The sequence below is a fragment of the Sceloporus occidentalis genome, unplaced genomic scaffold, assembly GCF_023333645.1.
Source record: "Sceloporus occidentalis isolate IW3139 unplaced genomic scaffold, rSceOcc1.0.p SCAF_1, whole genome shotgun sequence".
In the NCBI taxonomy this organism is placed as follows: Eukaryota; Metazoa; Chordata; class Lepidosauria; order Squamata; family Phrynosomatidae; genus Sceloporus; species Sceloporus occidentalis.
In genome coordinates this window covers 252,890,287-252,913,506 of record NW_028316981.1, presented here as the reverse complement: position 1 = coordinate 252,913,506, position 23,220 = coordinate 252,890,287, and positions in this window count along the sequence as shown.

The window sequence follows — 23,220 nt, the reverse complement described above, 5'->3', positions numbered from 1 at the left end:
ATGATCTGTGACTTGATGGTGAGAGAAATAAGAAAGAAATGAGAGTTATACTATTCCTTCCATACATTCTGTTCAAGCACGAGGGGTGGAAATTCTTGCCCTTCTTATATGCCTTCAAGTTGTTATGTGCTTTGCAAGATTTATTCAGAGAATGTTTCCTGTTATTTTTTCTAAAGCTGAGAGTGACTTGCCCAAGGTCATCCAATGGGCTTCCTTAGCTGAGCAGAGATTCATGCCTTACTTTTCCAGAGACCTAGTCCAACACTCAAACCACTACATTATGCTGGCTTCCTGAAAATCATGAGCATCAGAAAAAATGAGAAGAAAGAAAAAAAGATAATACTTTCCTTAGCTAGAAATCGGGGTCATTCAGGCTGAGTACAGGGCTTAAATACAATGAGTGAATTAATGAATGAATTGAATCATCTAGAATTTGAGAGTCAGTGGTGCAAAAGTAGGCAACAAGCCAGGCGTTTTTATAATCCCCCTGAAAAATGAAACTACAGTAGTCCCTCCACATTTACTGAGGTTAGGAGTGAAGGATCACCATGAATGTGGAAACACCACAAACAGAAAAACACTATTCTTTTTACCTGAGAGAACACCTCTCTAGGAATCTCCAGATCCTCCAGTGCAACTTCATGGTCAACATCTGCCAGAAGCTGATCATGCTGGAGGACCTACAAATACCTAGAGAAGTGTTTTCTCTAGGAACTTCTAGATTCTCCAACACAGCTCTATGGTCTACCTCTGGCAGAGCTGGAGGACCTAGAGCAGTGATGGCGAACCTTTTAGAGAGTGAGTGCCCAAACTCAATGGTGTTCCTGCACTGGGTGTCACTAGATGCCAGGGGGCGGGGCTTCCATGGGTGGGACAGTGGGACCTCCAGAGGGGGGAACATGCAAGGAAAAAATGGAGGACCTGACCAAATAAAAGCTCAAAACAAAACAAAAAAGCCAGTCATGTAAATTTTAAATCCATTCTTCTCAGCCCAGCTTAAAATGGAGGATGTTTTGGAATCCCTCCTGGACAGCCAAGCCATGAAACCCAAGTTACACATTCTCAGCCTCAAATGATGGCAATGGCAAAAATGGCTGGTTCTCTGTATTCATACCCAAGCTGCAAGGCTTACCTCTGGTGCCAGTGCCAGCGGCAACATCTATCTCTGATGCTGTTTCCCTTCTGCTCTTCCTCTTCCTTCGGAGCACTGCTTTCCTCCACCCCATCACCTTGGAAAGACTTTCTCCCATCTTTCCAGGATGGAAGGGGAGGAAGAAAGGAGCACTCCTGTCCTGGCACCCTCCCACCTTGGAAAGGCAAAAGAGCCCCCAATGTGCATCTCCGCTCTCCTCCCTCACTCTTCCTGGCCTCTGCTGCATGCCCTCAGAGAGGGCCTTGCATGCCTTCTTTGGAATACGTGCCATAGTTTTGCCACCATGGACCTAGAAATCCCTAGAGAGAATATATTAATCAAAACCTGAAATAATCAAGACTGCAAAAGTCAAAGCCATAAATGTGGAAGGCCAATTGTATGTACCAGAACTTGGAAGTCACAAGTTAAAAGGTTTTGTAACTGTTGCTAAGTTACTAGATGGGGGGAGGGTATGAGAGTTTAACAAAGTTACAGTGTAAAAGCAATGCAACAAGAAAGAATAAAGTTACTTTTTGATGTAACAAGTAATGGCTTTAAGTTATTTTTAAGTACATTTGAGAAACCGTTTGACAGTGTTTTCACGTTTTTATGCTATTAACTTTCAGTGCCTTGTAAGAGAATAGCATCTTGCAGAAGTATTCCTACACACCTCTTTTTGTTGTTGCATTACAATATGGCATTGGAAACACTTATTTTTGTTTCACTGTATTTTTGTGCCACAATAAAACTATTTTGCCCCTTCACAGTGTTGAGTATCTTGTACACATCTAGGGGTAACAATGCCAGTTAAAGCTACTTAAATTCCAGGTTGTAATAAGACAAGTAATAAACAGCATAGTAGATTACATAAAGAATTAATCTTTTACATTGGCATGATCAGTAACAGAATGGGTTACCTTTTAACATTGTAATGAGTAAAGGAACAAATTACTTTTTAAAATTAACTTTCCATGATCTGCTGCTTTCCAGGGATCTCCATTTTAATTCCCAATCCAAACCTAGCAAACACATCCATTTTGGGCATCAATGAGAGCTTACCAGAAGGAAGATTTGTGTTGTGGGTGAGGGAGGGTTGGAATGAGGGAAGGGTAGTGTTTCACAGTGGCGACCCTGATAAGATCTGCTCTTGGGACACTCAACAACCTGGATAGCTGAATTTCCAGTCTGCTCTGGCTCACTGAGTGTAACATCAAAGTATAAAAATTGTATGCCCTCATTACCCAGATCATTAATTTACCATCACTTATTTTAACATGTATATACAGTGCCAGCTTTTGAGGTCCAAAAATATTCTCCTAAGGCTCATATCTAACTTTTAGATTGACAACTCAGACAGCTTTCTTGGCATATCTAGGGTACTAACTAAATCATCACCATATGACTGGACAGCTTAAAAGCTTTACCCTTCTGGACACAGTTTGCTTAGAGTCTGATCAATTTTTTTTTCCATATTGACATTCCCCATGTGTTCAAAACTTACTCCATCAGATGCATTTTTAATGAAGGCTTGGTTCTTTATTCTGAGCAGCTGGATAATTTGATGTCTATATATGGTTGCTGAACAATCTCCTCTTTGCATCCAACTCTTCTTTAGCATGTCCATAAAACTGCTTATGTTCTACAGCACTGCCAGTATCCTTGAGAATGAGCCTGTAAGTAAGTGAAATTAACATTTATGCTGAAACAATGATTTGAAAGAACTTATTCTGTGATTAATAGCAAACATATCTACGTAAGATTCTTGTTACTTGGTGTTAAAGATAATAAAAATGAATAAGATCTCCATATTTAAAAGAAATGCCACTGGTGTGTATAATTAAGGGAAAAAGATTATATTTTAATTTAGCAGAGCTTTCTTAAAATACTCATCCTTCACCTCAACACAGTCCATTTAACACACATTACTTCAAAAAGGCAAGTCATAAACTATATATGGAAAAAATAAATGAAGGCAATAAAAATGAAACTGGACAATTGTTTGGAAAGAAATTTTAGACTTTGGAAAAAGCATGAAATGCTGTTTAGAAAGATGAACATTGGATTGAATGTTCTAAACCATCATTTAGTTGTTTATCGGCTGATAAGCTAATTTTGAGTGTAAAATGAAAGTTAGGAATTTTATGAACCTACCATAAAGTGTAATCAAGTTTCATTATTTTTCAGTCCCATAACATTTTACTCTTTTCTAATTAGATATAATAGCCATTCTGTCATGCTGCTAGCTACTGCTAGAGTAGTAATACCACACATTTGGACAACTCCAACAAGAAGAAAACCATTAGTAAGTTCTAGCACATTAGATATAGCACCAAAGTTTGCATATTAAATGTCCATGTTATGGTACTACATACTGATATGACAGAACTTTGTTGTTGTGTGCCTTCAAGTCATTTCTGACTTACAGTGACCCTAAGGCAAACCTATCCTGAGGATATCTTGGCAAGATTTGTTTAGAGGAAATATGCCATTGCCTTCCCTGAAGCTATGAGAGTGTGACTTGCCCACAATCTCCCAGTTGGTTCATGGTTCAGTGAGGATTTGAACCCTGGTCTCAAGAGTCATAGTCTAACACTGAGCACACTACACCACACATAGAGCTAGTTACTGCTATAATTATAAATTCTTTATTCTTTATTTTGCCATGTCACAAAAGTAAATAAAACAGGTGTTTACAGTTACTTTAAAACTCTGTATGCTTTTCAGTCAGTAACACAACACAAGACATGAGCCAAGAGCTTGAAACATACTATGCTATACCGTCTTTTCAGGCAGTGAGGCCACCCCCTTGACCTGCAAAAGTAACTAAAAGTTACAGTTACACAATGAATGATTCAAAATGAAGTTATCATTTGTTAAATTATATTACATTGCAGTTATAACCATCATTACTGGGGAAAGGAATTATTTACACGTAATGAGTATTTCTTATTAGTTACTTCCAGCCTCCTGATAGCACTTGTCTTTTCTAACAATTGTTAGAAGGCATCCATATTCAGGTATGTGAGATGTGTATTGGGTAAATCAGTTTTGAAAGCAATGGGGCAAATTTCTCCCCTGTCCCTGCTCCTATGTGGGCAACAGTGATATTGGAGGGAGGCTGGCAGGTGTGCTGCAGCTGAGAAGCCTGCCACAAAAAGAGATTGAGGCACTTTCTTTGAGTAAAGCAGAATGTATCTCCACCTCATTTCCTAGGATCTCCCCACACACACCTTCAGCATCCCTCCTTTCAGGACACAGCCTCCTCCACTCAACAAGGTTGCAACAGGAAGAATTTGGGGCATGATTTCCACCTATTACCACCTGAGGATATGTGTCTGGATAAAAGCATTGTATTTATTCTACAGCTCTTGACTTCATCATTTAGTTCCCTTTCTCAAGCCATGTTGTCAGTTTTTCTGGCTTTGGTAAATTGATTTCTTCTTTAAATATCCTTTGCAACTTTCCACGAGTTCATACTTTCCTAACATTAAATTTTGGAAATCATGGTGCTTTCACAATATGGAAGATATAGAGGGTATAAAATGTCCTGGTACTCTTTTGCAAATTAGAAATTTGGGGAGTAGATACCTATTTTCAGTTGACTGTAAAAATGCAGTGGGGTGTTTAGAACTGAGCTGACCCTTTATGCAGATCTAAGAGAACTGTATTGTAAAAATGGCAGAACTAAGAATGCTTTCATCTCTGTGAAGAATGTCAACTGTCTGTGCAAAGCTTTTGTCCAAATTGTGGCTGTTTTAATTTGAATACTCACAGACCACTGCAAGAGCTGCTACCAGGAAAATATGATGGAAGAACTAAAAGGACAACACTGAATTTCACTTGAAAAGAGGGGAAATAGCTATTATAACCTGCTGTGAAAAATATCTGGTAGGCAGAGAAATATATCCACCCTACATTGCAAAGTGTTTCTTACAAAATATATATTTTAGATAATTTCTACTTACAAGAGTTAGGCAAAGATTGGCCAATTCTCTTTCACATGACTTTTACCAGTGTTCTTAGTTCTAGCTGGTAGCAGCTGCAGTCCTTAAAGCTTTACTGTTGTTGATCATTTCAAATGATTCGTTCAGACTTCACTGTCTTTATCACTTAAAATAAAAGGTTGATTTATACACAAACACAATAGAGAGAGACAAAATGAACATTCTGAAGAAAAGGGAAAAGGAGAACTAGAAAAAATACACATATTTTATGGATACAGATATTATAACTAAAATTAAAAGTAAACTAAAGTTAAAACAGCCAGTGGTTCTCAACTGTGGGGCAGGAGCCCCATGAGGGCATGAAAGTTGCTCAAGAGGTTGCGAGGCATGGAGGGCCTGATCCTTCTTCTTCTTCCTCCTCCTCCTCCTCCTTTTATGTGTTTACACATATATTGAGTTGAATATTGAATTTACTTAAATAAAACTGTTTCAATTAGAACAATGTTATTTCCTCATAAAATGTTAAAATATGAATATACATCAATGTGCAAATGAAAATATGCATACTAAATAAACAAAATATTTTTTATTTATATACTATTCAGTGGGGGTGGGATGATGTTTGCATACAGATGTAAATTGGAGTCCCAAGGGTGAAAAATTTGAGTACCACTGCACTATACCAAAACACTAAACTAAAACATTAAACACAAATGGACTAATATACTAAACACTGACTAAAACACAAAAGGGCTCTGACTCCCCCACGCTAAATTGCAATGAAAGGGGGGGGGAGATCCAAAAATGATATCATTCTACCATTACAGATCCAACTAATTAAACTTACTAGAGTTACTAGTAACCATAACCAGAGATTATTTTGGGGCGTGGGTCAATGCCTCAGCGTGTGGCTGCTGTGGCACCAATCCAGGCAAGAAGGGGTGGCTGTAAGCCACCCGTCTGTACTTCCCCATAGTCACTGGATATGTTCTAGTTCATCAACCAGGCCCACAGCTAGAAGAAGAGGAAGGAGAAGAGGAAGAAGTGGAGCTTTCAGCTTTTGCAACTTCTCTAGCAGGCTGAGCAAGGTCAGCTCATACTGAAGGGATGACTAAGAATTATTCCATTATTTTAGGGTCTGGGAAACTGTTCCTTTGATAATTAGGTGATCTCCCCCTCCCCCCGCACACACTCATCTGCAAAAGGGTCAGCACTTTCTAGAACAAGAGAGAAAGCATATTTAAATATCTGGAAAAATCAGAGGATTGGTCCCATTTTGAGGGAATGAAACTGAACATATTCCAGCCCAGAAAACCAGTTCATGGAGCAGCATTTCATGCATCATGAGAACTCTGGTGGAGAGCAACCGTAATAAAGAACTGCTTCAATTAGCTAAGGGACATGACTTAACTTTACCTCTGTCTTGTGTTTTATTGCTGCATCCCATCCGATATCAATGTATGATCAATAAACCATTGTTTCAGTGCACCAGTGACTATGGGCTTGTCTGCACTGGCAACAATACTCCAAGGGTAGCCTGGAGTGTTCTGGCCCCAGAGCTGCCCAACCACCTCCCATTACCTGGCCCTCCATTCCCATCCTGGGGCAGCTGTCTACATTTGGGTCATGCTGAGTTGCCCGGTGTATCACCACAGCCATAGCTTGCTTGCTTCTGAAGTCAGAATGAGCTGTCCAGCCATAATCACATGGCTGGGCACCTCGTTCTGATGTCCAAGCAACTGGCAACAATAGCAGATGCACTGGGTGGCTTAGCAGAATGCCTGTGCAGACAGACACCTTGGCATAATAACAGAAGACTCTGGATTGGGAAGCTCCATTTATGTTTTGTGTTTAAATTATGTTAAGGGTGTTATACTCTGGTTCTCATGCTGAATGTACTGGGTGTTATCTGGACTGTTCACACCAGAACCAGGGTTTGGGCCATGCATAGTCCAAACAGAATGCTGCCAGAATAGACCCATACAGACACAACCTATGTTTCATTTTAACAAACCCTAGATCCTGAGATGGCTTGGGAAGTGAGTGGATCAGGGTCCTAGAATCATTGCAAAGGGCTCTTGGTATCTACTGGGGTTTGTTTCTAGGATACTCTGTGGATACCAAAATCTGTGGGTGCTCAAGTCCCATTAAATACAATGGAGTAGTAAGGATGGTTGAATCCATGGATGCAGAATCCATGGATACAGAGGGCCGCCTGTATATGCTTCCTGAACATTCAATGTTTATAAAATAATGTAACTATGGCGGGTTACACACTGCCATTTAGTACGTACAGAATACATACTAGGGTTAGGAAGGGGCAGTGCTTCCGCACCCCCCTAACCCTAGTACGTATTCTGTACGTACTAAATGGCGGCAGCCAATCCACATGGCCGTCGCCATATTTACGTATTGGACGCTGTGCGTCCGCACGTGTCGCAGCGTCTATGACGTCGCGAGTCCGCCCCTGGCGCCTCGCGACGTCATAGAGGCGCCACTTAAAGAAGCTCCATTTTGGAGCTTCTTTTTTGCTCCGTAACGGAGCCGCGTGGTTTGGCTGCAGCGGCTCCCTTACGGAGCAAACAGCGGCTGCGGCAGACCGCCTCAAAGTGGCGGTCTATAACCCGCCTAAATGAATGAGATGAACACCTAAAGGGAAGAGAGATTTTGGCTTTTAAAATATGTAAGGTAATTCTTGTAGTCACCTTAAATACATAATTCTGATTATATATTTTATCTTTACAACACTTTTCTAGAGCCCTTTAAAATCACTACGTATTATAGTTCTTGGCTCAGAAATATGTATTTTGGTAGCTTGTAATGTTCACTTCAAATATAATGCAGTGTTATAGCCTCAAAGTTCTTTCCCTGCTATGAATTTAACCTGACCTGAAGAAAAAGGTTCTCCTTCACAGGAAGCCATTGGTCTTCCTTTTTGCTCCTGTGGTGCCACTGAGGGGAATAAAAAGAAAAATCTCTGTTCCTTCTGGCATGTGGCACCCTAACATATCTTCATATGAGGCACCAGGAATCCTGGGAAATGCCATCAGTAAGGTTAAGAACGCTAAGGCCATGTTGAGGCTTTGCATTTTTGTAAGTGGACTCACATTTGCAGGAATCAGAATTGTGCAATGTCTGTATGCAGTAGAGAGGTGATGTTACATTACTACATAGCAGAGATGGCAAAATGCCAGATGCACAAGGCACATCAGTGCATGGTGCACATTGAACACTCTTGCCAATGTCCCATTACACACATTCATAATTCAGTAAAGGTGTCTCTTAGCACCTCTGCTATGTAGCTAGTTTCATGTAAAGTTATATAATATAATAGTCAAATAGGATTCCAGCATATATTTCCAGGTACTTGTGCTAGGGCCAGATTTGTTGTGAGAGTGTTCAAGTTAGCAACATTTCCATGCTTAGCAACCTTGAATCAACAACCTTTCAATTTACTGATTTCAAGTTTGCACAATTGCTGACTTCCTGTTTGCTTGCTTTTCCACACTCATTCTTTCCCATCATCACTTACACTCATTCTTGCCCAGCATCATGTGGTTGCCGCGACAACAATACAGAGCAAACAGGGGCAGCGTTTTGCCGCCTGTCTGTTGAGCTCCTTTTAGTATCTTTTTAAAAACTCAGGACTTTTTCACACAGGGAAAATTGGAAGGTTAAATTGCTCACATTGCGGGGTCATCCAAGGCATTAGGGACAATTTTGCAATTGCTTTTCAGAACACGCTGTGCACAAACTGATCAGAATCCAGACAGAAAGTGAGGTGAATCAGGGAATAAGCATTTTTGCAAAAATGCCATGTTTTCATTTCCAGTTCATTCACAAATTTGCTTTCTTCACGTAAATGCAGCTATCTGAAAACCATGTCCCCGATTCTCCGTTCCCAGATTTCCCATGGTTCCTTGCAGCCTTGTTCTTAAAGGGATACACACACACACACATGTACACACACCCCTCTTTCCCTTGTTTGGCTGGTCTCCTCTTCCTGCAGCCTCTAAGCCTTAAGTCTAAGGGAACAGCTGGTGGGAGAAGGCAGAGAGAGAGGGGACATTTTGGAATTCCTCCTGTACAGGAGGGAGAAATGGAGGATATGTCCTGGAAAAGGAGGGCATCTGGGAGTTTCAGCCCTCGCTGAAACCAGGCAGGTTTATGGACCAGCCACATCCTCTTTCTCTCTAGTGTGTGTGTGGTTTATGGGAGTTTACATAGGGAAACCTCAGCCTGCCATCCTCTGAAACAGCTTCTGGGGCAAAGAGGATTTTCCTCCCTAGTTTCCCTTCCCTCTCTGGAGCATGTGTGTATTTGCACTTGTGGAAATGACAGTTTGGAGCATGCGTAAAAAATTATTTCCAACCTGGCAATGGAATTTGTCCACATCTGTCTGAAACCCAACTTCGCTTTCAACCCACTTTCTTGCCTAAGTAATGTGCTTTTAACCCTTTGTTGTGCTCTGTTTGTGATAATCATTAGCGAATTTGCTTGCTTTTCCAGGATGCCAACACTTAAACCATTTTCAGGATGGAAGCACATAGGTCCCCGTGTGAAAAAGTCCCCTGAGATCTTAATCTGAGGCCATATAATTGTACACAAATCTAGCACTGAGAAGTGGTGCCTGACCAGGTCATAGATGTAATTGTAGCATGACAGGAATCACAGATGGGGATCGTGCAGCCACTCAGATGTTGGATTGCAAATCCTAGCAGCTCTAGCCAGCACCGGCAAAGGTGAGGAGTTCTGTCAGTTATAGTCCAATAAAATCTGAATGGCAAAACAATTCCTATCCCTTGAATCCTACCCAGGGATGGGAATTGTTTTGCCCTCCAGATTTTACTGGACTGTAACTGACAGGATTCCTCACCTTTGCCAGTGCTGGAAAAGCTGGACCTGAATTTGACCAGTGCTGGCCCTAGATTGGACCATTGAGATACCATTTTACAATTGTGTGGAATCTCCTCTTAAATAAGTAACTTCCAGAGACCTTTTCCACCTTCATTCCACCCCAAGCCCTTCAGCATATGACTTAACCATGTTCAATATCAATGGTATCAATGTTGTACTCAAGTCTAGAGACGTCTACATTTGTCTGCATTACACAAATCAGGTTCTCCTTGATGCCCCAGCCCATCTAATCTGGGCCCTCAAGCATTATCAACTATGATATGTTTTTGGTGCAAAATATGTAAATATATTCTTATTAGTCACTAGAAGGACATCATATCAAGATAAAATCCTTACACCTTCTTAAGCATTTCCTCTTTAGAAAGGACTGTACAAAAGGACATATAACTTGTGAAGAAAGAAATCTTATTCTGACAAGATTTTGCAACTCTTTTTCACCCTGTAATTCATTAGGCCTACAAACGTGAAATGTAGACTTCAAAGGGCACTTCAAAACAGGATAAACGTACTCTAGGTTTCATGCTTTATTTGGAAGCCCTGGGTAATCGGGATGTATCTGAAGGATTTTAGACTCTTATCCACATCATTTATTTTCTGTTCTTCACACATGACTGACTTACAAAGCAAAGACTCTACGGGGCATCATTTTGGGAGTCCCTGAGCAACATATCCTGTCCTGCAGTCTGTTGGTATGGAGGATATCACAACTGAGTCTGTGATTATGATCTCCATCTTATAGAGACAGAAATTACTAACATCTGTTTGACTTGTAAGTATTGATAGCCTGTTTAGAGGCTTATCTTAGCCGGAAACCTTCGGCTGTTTTCTTTTCATATTGCACTCTGGAGAGAATCTAAAATCAGAAAACTCATTCAAACTTTCCCTTTTGTGCAAAATAGAAAACTTTGGAAAGTATCAAAGCACAGCTATTGAGAAAACATTAGATCTTTTAATTTTTATTTTATTAAAGCAAACTTTTGGGGTGGTGAGCTTTCACTACAGGCTCATAGTTGTGTGTTTTTTTTAAAAAAGAAAGATACCATGTAGCAACTTTGAGACTAATGGGGGGGGGGGCGGAATATAGCATAAGCTTAACTTATCCTAAAAACTTCTTCTTCTCACTTAGCCTCAAAGATCCTAAAGGATTTCTTTATTCCCTTTTATGTGTTTTTTACTGTTATCCATAGCCTGATGCCAACCACATGACACCACTTCTGATTAACAACTGATTTGCATTATATTTTATATTACATAAGTTTTAAATTAGCTCTCTGTACAAGAGAGTCCCATTGTGCTAACACTGCACTTCCCTCCTGATAATGTATTTAGACATATATGTTCTCCAAGTCAATGACTTAAATTCTGAGAAACCTTTCCATCTTTTGAATAGGTCTTTCTTCCATTTGTCAGAGGGCTGATAAGGATCACACTCAAGAAATGAAAAGTGTAGATGGTTGTTGCTAATTCCTGAAGTCTCTTACATCATCTTTCATGTTCTAGGGTAAATCATTATTTCAGACTAAATTTTCAGTGGAACACAAGATGGCAAGAAGAATCAGGAAAACCTGTTTCTTTTTCCCACCCCACATCTGTGAATGGCAGGTTCCATGAGCCTAAATTTGGTTGCACCCCTCTAGTTTCAGCTCATTGGCTCCTTGTATATACAACTATTGATTTATTGTTTATATTATTTGTATGCTGCCTTTCTCCTGGAAAAATTTAAAACAATTAAAATAATCTAACTGAAAACAGTATAAAATTATATAAAATATACAAAGATTTAAAAGCATAACTAAAGCACACACCCCATATAAAAGCCAGCCTGACATACTTAAACGTACCATAAGTACTTTTATGATACATGCAGGGAGTTCTTGCTGTTGCAGAGGTTCCCTTTTATTTTCAGTGCTGCACATTAATGATATCTAATAGTTTCAATGTCAGTCAATGTCAACGTCAATTTCAATGTAAGTGAGTATCAGTGGGGAAAGATATCTAAAGTCTAAAACATATTGCAAAAATAATCCAGTTTCAGACCACTTTAACTGCCCTGGCTCAGTCCTAGGGAATCCTAGGAACTGTAGTTTATTGTGGCACCAGAGCTCTCTGACAGAGGTGGCTAAATGTCTCACAAAACTGTAGTTCCAAGAATTCCCTAGTATTGAGCCTGGGCAATTAAAGTGGTCTCAAAATGGATTATATCTGCAGTGTGTTTTGGACCTAAACTGTTGAATCTATTTTAGGGATAGCTTTCAGTTCCAAGGACAGAACCTTTAAGGTTTGGACTACAAGATAATTCCACTGACCTTTTACTGCCATGGCTCCATCCTATGGAATCTTGGGATTTGTAATTTGTCATGGCACCAGAGCTCACTGACTGAAAAGGCTAAATATCTCACAAAGCTACAAATCCCAGAATTCTGCAGCACCATGTAATTAAAGCAATGTCAAATTGCATTATTTCTGCAGTGCAGATACATCCATGAAGACACCTCTGCACTCATATCACCAATCCATTTTGCACATGTAACCATCTTAACACAAAAGTAAAGTGAATGAGTAAGCCTACACCCACAGGCTCTCTGTAATGCTCACTACAGAACCAGATATTAACTACAGATTGTTATATATATAATGACTATAACGATCATTATTGTAGAGTTGCTGACTCTACACTCAACTATATGATTTAATGTATTCCTGATAATTTAATCCCAGGTAGTTCCATTCACATACAGTCCTTACAAATAAGATTGCGTTTCGGCATCAAAAACAATAGTTTGAGAACTTTAGCCTGACAGTAGGCACCACTGACTAACTTCACAACTTTCAAACAGTTTATAGTCTGAGAGCCACAATGAATCAAACTGAGCTATACCAGATGGGACCTGGTACTACAATGTCTCATTTTTTGCCTGTTCTATGGTATTTCATTTCATTTGACAGTGAAAAGCCCAACTGGAAAGTCTGGAGTATTTGTGTTTAAATGATCACCAAGCAACTGGGTTGAATTTTTTTTAGTGTGTGTGTGTGTGTGTGTGTGTGTGTGTGTGTGTGTGTAGACACACACACTATTATTCTAGAAAATTTCTTTTCTCCCAAGCATTTGATTTAGTATTTACATGGAAAAAAATAAATTAAAACCAGAATCTGTTATGTTTCCAGTGTTTCCAAAAACCTAACCTTGGTTCTGATAACAAAAGAGGTAAAAAATATAGGCATCCACCACAACTAAACCGACTATATTTCTCAGTAGACTATTCAACATATGCTGGCTATATTTTAATATACAAATGTTTATATACAAACACACAACATTTGCCAACCTTAGTCAGTGTCAGCTATTTCTTTCAAAAATGCTTGACAGGTTATTTAGGAAAGCTTTTTAATTGTTTTTGATAGCCACTATTCCTGTCATTAGTAGGGCAAACTGACAAATTGTCAGTGACATATTTATGCTACCATTGGATTCTGGTGGCAGACAAAATAAGGGATCATCATTCTTATATGACAATATGTACATACTATTTTGTTGCTTGCCATCTGTTTATTTACACTGAGAGCTGCATAAATTACAAATTTTTCAAATGTAGCCATTGCATTAGTTATAAGCAAAAAACACCATAGATGCAAGGGACTGGTATAGTTTTAAATAGAAATTCTCATGATGAGAACTATGTTATTTGTTTTGCTAATAGTTTTATACTTGACAAAGAGAAATGCATAAATGTTGGGATTTCCTAATTTTCAATTTTCCTAAAAGGTGATCTTTTTAAAAAAAGAAGAAGAAGAAGAAACTGAAAGTTTCAAAAGCAACAGTGTCTCCAAAAAGGGAAATGAAGGCTTTGAGAAAAACACCAACGAAACATAACAAATGAGATGACTAGAACTGTCTCCAATAAATCTGACAAAATGAGGTCTTGAAGAATAATTTCGATCACTATGTCTTAATTATGTACTTGGTATGCTTGTTACTACTACAGGTGCCTGACTCTTGAGAATACAAATCCTTATCTCAATGAGTTGCTGGCGGATTAATTAATGCATTTTCCAGCTGTCCTATTTTGCTTGACAAAGTAAGGTGAATGTGATCTGCACAGTGAAACTAGCCTAGTGAACAAATGTACACACATACCAGCCAGCTTCATGTTAATGATAGATGCAGACATAAGCCCAATGTACACTTAAGTGTGTCTTTTCTGGTTCTTGCAGAATTTGGTATTCTCTTTTTTTCTCTACAATGACCAAGGCACTTTCCTTCCCAGAATCACCATTTAACTGCAATAGCTTCTGCAGCATGGTGTTCAATGGCTAGTGGATTGCTGTGGAATTAAAGAAGCATCTGGTATAGCCTGTGGCTGTGACACCATTTCCAGATGCTTCTTTAATCCATAGCTACAGTCAGGTGCAGAACAGTGGCATCATCTGTTGAGATCTCCAGAAAACCCTGGCAGATCTTGGTGGATGATGTCATTGGTTTTCATCTAGTTATGGGAAATATAGCAATATGATTATTTGGTGGCTGTCCTCCAGCCACCAAATAACCACGGAAGGGGGTCATAGTAGCAAAATAGTGAGTTCTGGGGTGATGAAAAGGGAACCATAGCATAATATCACCTACAGAACCAATATACCTCACACCCAAATGAAAGGTAGAGCCAATGGAGGGAGGGTGCGCCTTTGATACCCCACATGAATTAAAAAATAAGCATGGCCCAATGGGCCAAGCTTTGACATGTGATGGGGGTGGAGCTCAAGTATTTAAGCAGAGCTGCCCCGGTGCACATCTGGGCAGATGAGTTTTCCAATTTGTCTGTCCATTTCTAGTGTGACAATGCAGCAACAGTGCTGATAATCAATCATTTGTCATCCAGATCCCCTCTGGTCATGAATTTGGTTAGGATGTTTGTCCTTAAGTGTTTGATGTATAACATCCTGTTCAGGGCCTTCCACGTTCCTGGGGTCAACAATGAAATCACTGATGCCCTTCCCCATCAACAGATGTGTCATTTCAGACAGCTGGCTGCAGAGGTGGATCTCAACCTGGCAGTGATGTCAGAACTGTGGGCACCTGGAAGAGTGAGGTAGCAAAAGCATAAGTGCTTCACTTTCGGACAACACATATTCTAATTATAAAAGGTCATGCAAAGTTTTTGAGCAGTTTAGGCATGCATACGGTTTAAGCCCCATGTGGCCTGTACCAGTGGATCATTGCTTCAGTTTTGCATGTATCTATACAACAAAGGGCTCACACCTCAGACCATTAAAAATAAGTTATCTGCCTTACCCTTTGTTGCCAAAGCACAGGGGTTGATTAATAATAATAATAATAATAATAATAATAATAATAAATTTATTTATTTATTTATATCCCACCTCTTCCGTTTTGGGAATTGAGGCGGGTAACAACAAAGTTTGTACAATACACAACAATAAAAACAACAAACCCCACAAGACCCCGGCCCAACCCTCCCTCACAAGTATACAATTAAACAATAAAATATGGTTAAGATATACATAACAATACATTGAAATTACTAAACAATCCACGAATGAGAAAAATAATAAGAGGAAGGGGATTCAATTGGTTCTGAACATTATCAATTGGGGAACGCCTGCCGGAAGAGAAAGGTTTTTTGATCACACATCAGATTTTAGGGTTCATAAAATGTTAGAGGGATGGGCCAGAATTCAGGGCATCAGGTATGATGATAGGGTGCCCATCACACCAGAGATTCTCAGATGTTTGAGAGAACAGTGGGCTTGTTTATGTTCTTCCCATTATGAAACCACGTTATTCCAGCCAACAGCTTTAACCACATTTTTGGAGCATTATAAATTAGGAAACTGGTCTTGTCATCAAACAATGACATATCAAGCATGCTTTGATGACTAAGGTGCGTTACAGACTGCCGCTTTGCGGCAGTCTGCCGACGCTGCTTTTTGCTCCGCAAGGGAGCCACAGCAGCCAAACTGCGCGACTCCCGTGCGGAGGAAAAAAGAAGCTCCAAAATGAAGCTTCTTCCTGCGGCGCAGTTATGATGCTGCAAGGCGCCAATGGCGTACTCGCAACGTCATAAGCGCCGCACGACATGCAGACGCACAGCGTCCACTATGTCAATATGGTGGTGGCCGTGTGGAACGGCCGCCGCCATATTGTACGTATTCACTACATACTAGGGTTAGGGGGGTGCAGAAGCACCGCCCCTTCCTAACCCTAATACGTAGTGAATACGTACAAAATGGCGGTTTGTAACCCGCCTAAGTTTTGAGAAACCAGACAGCGACTTTAAGGATTAGGAGATCTAAGACAGAATAAAAAGAGAAAGGGAACTATATCACATTAAACAGGTGTTCCTGAGTGGGTCTTTGCCCCATTCAGGCCTTATTAGAATATTTACCCCCACGGGGAGAGATTCAGGGTCCCTTGTTTCAACATGTTGATCAATCTCCTTTGTCCAAATTTCAATTTTAGACAGTGACAGCTAGGGCTTTAGCAAACCTTGGGTCATGGGGGTTCAAATTTGGTACCCATGTTTGAGGAACATGTTGGCCCCCAATCTGACATACTGGTGGTATACCCTGGTGAAAACTACCTGGGCTTGATTAAGCAAAAAGCTGATTTGGCAAGCAAGAAATTATTTTGAAAACATGCAATACATGGCTCAGTGTAAGATTAATTTGATCTGATATTTTGCCATGACGAGTTTGGAGAGGGGAAGATAATCCAAGTAAATTGGATGTAGCCAGGAAACATGTTAATAGAGAAATACAAAATTCTCTATTACAGACTTCTGAATTTATAATTAACTACCCTTTAATACTATTCCAACATCCTGAACTTTATAGGTTGGATGGTGTTCATCTTTCAGAAGAGGGCAATTTGATATTGTTGAGGGATTTCCAAAATGAATTGAAAGTGGGGGAAAGGGACTATGCAAACCCTTGTCCCTTATCTGTGGTCCATATAGGGGATAAAATATTATTTGGTGCACACCAGTGACACCCCTTGTGGTGAAAAGTTAGGCTCTTAAACAGCTTAGACAGGTCAAGAAACCTGGGAATTGTGAAAGAACCTGCTTTTGGGGTGGACATAGAGGTTTTGCTCAACCTTACAAACTCAAGGGAGTTTGGGAAAGAGTGCCTTATGTTTACCTCCCTAGGAATGGCTGAGGATACAATTCGAATCATCAGATTTACCTCAGGGTCTGGTGTTCATGCCCAAAGGGAAAGCAGAAGAGGTGGTCTGGAATTCACACCTGGTTTCAGCTGGACCCGGACCAGGCTTTGCACTCTAGTGCCTTTGTCACAAGTGTGCTGAAATTTAAGTCTTTAAATTCAAGAGTTTAGTGTTAAATTGGTTATAGGTCAAATAAATGGCCCTTTATTCATCCAATTTAGGTCTCTGATCTCGTTATTTCATGGTTGGGTATCAATACACTATGTAGAATCTCTGCCAGTAACAGATTACTGAAACAAATTCTGGACAGATTATTGAAACAGATTTTTAAGCATCCATAATGGATAGAGTTTGATTTTGTTTCAGTTACAGAACAGAATGAATCCACTGATAAGTTTACAAGTCCAGTAGGGAATTAAGTGAGAACTTTCCTCTTTAATGAAACTGTATGTTTTTTTAAAAAATCATTGAATAATATTGGAGTAAGCAATTTCATTTGTTACATTTCCCTTTGCTTCACCACTTTCCTTTCATCCCTCACCAGAGTTTTTCATTTCATGAAGGGTGGCAGCTGCAGCAGCAAACAGCTAGTGTAATGGGCAGCAAAGGAAAGAAAGAAAGGAGAGAAAAATAGGAAAAGGAAGTACTTAGCACGCTGCTTTATTATGCAGTGGCATAGAGGGGAAAGGAAAACCAGCCTGTGGGGGAAATGACAGAATGTAGTGTAGAGTGAGGTGCAGATTCATGAGTCCAATGGACAAGATGAGACAGGGAATGGAGGTGAAGAGACAAAGAAAGCAGGGGGATCACGTGAGAACATGGATGGATAGAGGGCACAGGACAGAAAGAAAACACAGAACAGAGTGGCAGAATAGAAAAATGCATGAAGAAGCAAGAAAAGAAAAGAAAAATTAAAGGAAGGAGGGGAAATGGAAAAATGAAAGGAAGAGGCCACCCACAGATCACTGGCAAAGGACAATGACAGGGAGACAAGTGGACAGTGGAAGAATCAATGAAATGAACACAAACATAAGGAAGATTGCAAGTGTTGATCTGTTTCTTTAAAAGATTCGTGGGAATTGTTCTAATGAGGTATCAGTGGTGAGGTGGGGTGGTTTGAATATTGTTTGTGAATTAATAGGTGGGTGGCTCTCATTTATAGATGAAGATTTATAATGAGTTTTCCCCAAAAAATTCATGTGGCTCTTTCTTTCTCAGCTCAAAACAGCCTGAAGCCATTGAGTCCTGTTCAGGAATAAAGTCTGGCTATAAATTAATTAAATTAATCCTTTTTTAAAAGGATGAGGAGTTGACAGAATTTAGGCCTTAATCTCCATTGTATATATTTCCTGCAATTTTCAGATGTTTTCAGTTTTCAGATATTTTGATTATTAAACAATCATAAGAGATTTGACTCATTCAATGACAGTGAAACAGTCATTTTGAAACAGGTCTTCAAAAAATACTTTTTTGAACTACAGGGATTACTACACATGGCTTTTAAACTGCAATTACAGTTGGGAAATAGAGCTTTGGTGATACTTATCACACAATGTTGCCTCTAACCCAAAGCTGCTCCATCCCTGTTCATTAATGTGGGAAACCCGTCAGTAAGCTCCCAACTGCACTTATTTTTCATTATCCCAGAGAGGCAAAACATCACTGCCACAACTATTCCAATACAATACAATACAATACAATACAATACAATACAATACAATACAATTTATTGAGTAGCCCAAGGGCCGTTTCAAAATACTAGTAACATAATAAAAAGCAGTATCACACAGCTATATATAAAATGTAAATATAGTGCACTAGGTGCAATAAATCTCCATACAATATAAATACATATGCATAACCTAAGTGTGCACCAGGACCAAAACATGCACTACTTGTATACAGCTTATATATATCTAAAAGATATACAATATGTGCTAATTCCAATATTGGCAAGTCACATGGTATCAGTGTGTCCTCCTTTCCCCCATCACCCATCTGCTTATTATTCCCAAGCAGGCTGATTTCCTTTATTTATTTTTTCTATTTCTTTTCTTTAACTTAAAACATATTAGCATGACTCCAGAATGGCCTTAAAAAGAAAAAAGAAAAAGAAAATATATAAAAAAAAACTTAAAGGTATCCTGGGTAGGGCATAAAGCAGGGGCATTTGGTTAAGGGGGAGTGCAGAACAGAGCATGATGGCAGAAACAGCCCCAGCCATGCTATTGTGAAGATGTACCATCATGGCTGCTCTGAAACAAGTATTTTTATTAACTGATTTGATTGCAGTGAGAACAAGTCCTATGTGGTAATGTCCTACAACAACCATAATCCTTCAGATAGCATGTGGGTTGAACTTGGCAGTAGTCATACAAAAATAATATTTCTAAGCTAGGCTAGAAGGCCATGAGCATTTAATTATTTTCCTCATTCAAATCAGGTATTTCAACCAATGTTTAAAGGAGTTATGCCAAAAATTAATACACCACTGAAATTGTGTGTCAGCAATTCTCAACAGTTGTTCATTAGAATTAAAGCAATCATACAGTGGGGAACATAACTGTTCAAATTCATAACCTATACCAGTGTAGCTAGAGGCAACACAAAACTCTGTTGTTCAAGATTTGTTATCAAACCTTTAATTACTGCAAGGTTTAACCAAGATTATGCTGTTTAAACAGCCAGGCACCCCTTATTAGAATTTTTAACTTGCAGGCATATAGACATGGGAGCTAATATTCCTCTTTTCTATCAACATGTGGAGCTTTGAAAACCTGGTGCCAAACAGACTGGATTGCCATATGGTGTATTCCCCAAACCAAATGACCTTATACTCTTCTCTGCATCATTATTTGCTATAGCCAGCTATATGAGGCTTGCTGGTGTTTTCTGATGCACTCATTTAGGTTTGATTTATACTTCTCATTCCATTTTTTTTAAAAAGCACCACTCTTGAAATCCATTCATGAAATAGCAATACTTGCAAATAGATTGGGGACAAAAAGAAACCGAGGGTTCTGTACGATTTATTGCTATGCAAAGAATGAAGTAATAAATAGCATTTCACTGATTAGCATTTTGTCATTGCCAGTAATACCATTCAGGGATTCTGACTTTGTAATTTACCTTTTGCAATGTTAGGAGTTTCTAACCATATCGAACCACATCCACCCTCTCTTCATATAGGTCATATAGGTCTAAATCCAATATGATATTTATAAAAAGGTAAAGGTAGTCCCTTGACATGAATGTCTAATCATAACCAACTGTAGGGGACAATGCTCATCTCCGTTTCTAAGCCAAAGAGCCAGCGCTGTCCAAGGACTGCTCTGGTGGTCATGTGGCCAGCATAACTCCACTGAACACTGTTACTTTCCCACTAAAAAGTGGTACCTATTTATCTACTTGCATTTGCATGCTTTCAAACTGCTAGGTTGGCAGAAGCTGGGACTAGTGACAGGAGCTCACCCCATCATGCAGCACTCAGGCCTTGAACTGCCAACTTGCTGATCTTGCAGTCAACAAAGTCAGTGTCTTAACCACTTGAGCCACTGCTAATGCAATAAGACCTTTTTTGTCTTTTGCATCTCTCTAAATAACCTGAAAACCTTTTCTGGAGATTTTTTCAGGGCTAAAAGCTAGTTTTGAAGTTGAGGAGGTCCAAGGGAAGAAATAGTTCTGCTCCTGATTCCACTCATAAAAGTAATTATATGGTGGAATCCTATTGAATCCTGTCCATACTTTCTCCTTTGATGACCACATAAACTCCCAAGCCTTATAGCATATCCAATGCCCTCTTGCAGTGGTGTCACTAGAGGGATACAGGGGTATGGACTGAACAGGGTGACACCCTAAGGAGTGATGACACCACTGCTCCTCCTTTTGGGCAGAAATGGTCTGTGGCGTTTCCCTGCATCCCTTTAAAATGCTGAAGAAATGGTGTGAGTAGGGTGAAGCTCAGTGGGAAGAAAAAGAAAAGGCCCAGTTTTTTTTAATTTAAATTTTAAAAAATAAAACATGTTCTTTTAAAATTTTCTTTAAAACATCACATTTTATCAAATGTTCACTTTAACCATATTAAACTATGTATATGTAAATACAGTTTGGCTATGATACTGTAATTTAAACATTGTAATGTTGCTAGTTGTTTATGTCACAACTATTACTGTTACATTCAATGATATATGGGAATTATGATTTATGAGTAACATAAATACAAAAGACATTACTAAGTAGTCTATATGGTGTGGTATGGGAGAAGGTAATTGCGGGGGTGACACCATGAGTTACTGCACCAGGTCACACCAAACCTATTGACCAATGACCCCACTTCCCTCTTGAACCCAGAATACTCATGTGATGGCAATCTCACTCTCTTCCTAGAACACCCAACCAAAAGCTACAATTTCTATGCAGATTTTTGCCAGAACAACTTAGTCCTCACTTCCTACTAATGTTACTGTTGAGTTCCTTCAAGTCATTTCCGATTTATGGTGACTCTATCACAAATTGGGCTTTTCTTGACAAGATTTGTTCAGAGGGAGTTCGCCATCACCTTCCTCTGAAGCTGAGAGGATGTGACTTGCCCAAGGCCACTCAGTGAGCTTTCATGGCCGAACAGGCATTTGAACTTTGGTCTCCTAGAGTCCTAGTCCAACGCTCAAAGTATTATACTACAATTGCTCTTTCCTAGTAATACTAAATGTAAATACAGACAACCCAATTGAATGCATGGTTCTTACTCTCTGCTCCAGTTTATTGTCACCCCCACTTTCCCATACTTCATCTGTCTTGCTTCCCCTTCATCAGTCTCCCCTTCATAAAAGGACCTTGCTTTCTGTTTTTATGTAAATTGCAATATACCATCATCCACTCAGGGCTTATTCACTTCCAAAGCAGCGTGGAATCTGTTTCTTTGGGAAATCATTCCTTGCAACTCTCAAATGCTAGTAAGATAATTTGAAAAAGTATTAGAAAAACAAAGAGGGGAATCATACTAATGCATCATCCGCATCATCATTAGTTCACTTGGACAGTGAATTTATGAAAAGTAGGACCGCTTTCCTTTGGAGGTTCAGCATGCAGTTCAAAAAGCCAGAAAACCAATATTCTGGATTATGTTGGAATCCCCCATGGATGAAAGCACACTCCTCTTCAGAACGTGGGGTACGAAACATGTAAGAAAAGGGTGGTGCATCTGTGCTCACTTTCTTTACATGTTTATTCACATTTTAACATAATGAATAAAAATACATGTAACTTGGTATTGTGTGCATCGGGACAACATCGTACCAGAATTTTATCTATTAAGATGTATTCCATGTTTTGTTTTCTGTTCATTGTTCCTGGAAGGGAAAAAAATACAAGCAGTGATGAATTCAGTCAGTGAAATGAAGATGGACAAGCAGTATTTGCTGAGATATTTTTCTTCAAACTACTGTGTCAGCTTTAAAAAATTTAAGTTAAATCACTATTTCTAGCTAGTTATGAAATAGAATCATTATTCTTAGATGTTAGGATTTCCATGGCAGAGCAGGGATTTGAAGCCTGCACTCCAGACTCATAGTCAAACACTCAAAACACTATACCATACTGAAATAGTATTGGGATTTGTGTTATTATGTGTGCACTTTAAGTGACCATTCCTTAAAACAATTCCATCTGGTTCTTGTCACTGTTAGATTTTTAAAAGTCATTGCAATTTCACACTGAAAACTACATTTTTGGCTGGCATTCTGGTTATGAATTATGTCTGACTCTTTCCATCATAATTCACTTTTACTGTTGTTGAACAAGTCAGAGGTGTCTTCTGGCCACACAATAACCTAAAGGCCCCTCAAAAATCTACTTTGTAAACAGTGCAGCACCTTCCACAACACAACCATTTCCAAGTTGACAGAGAAAACAGGGATAATTAATAATACAGTCCATCCATGTCTTTTTCAGTAGCCACTAACACCTATTTGCAGTATTTGCAGTAGGTATCTGCAACACAGAAATGGTCATGCGGGGCAGGGGGGCAGTACTGCCTAAAGCAATGTAAC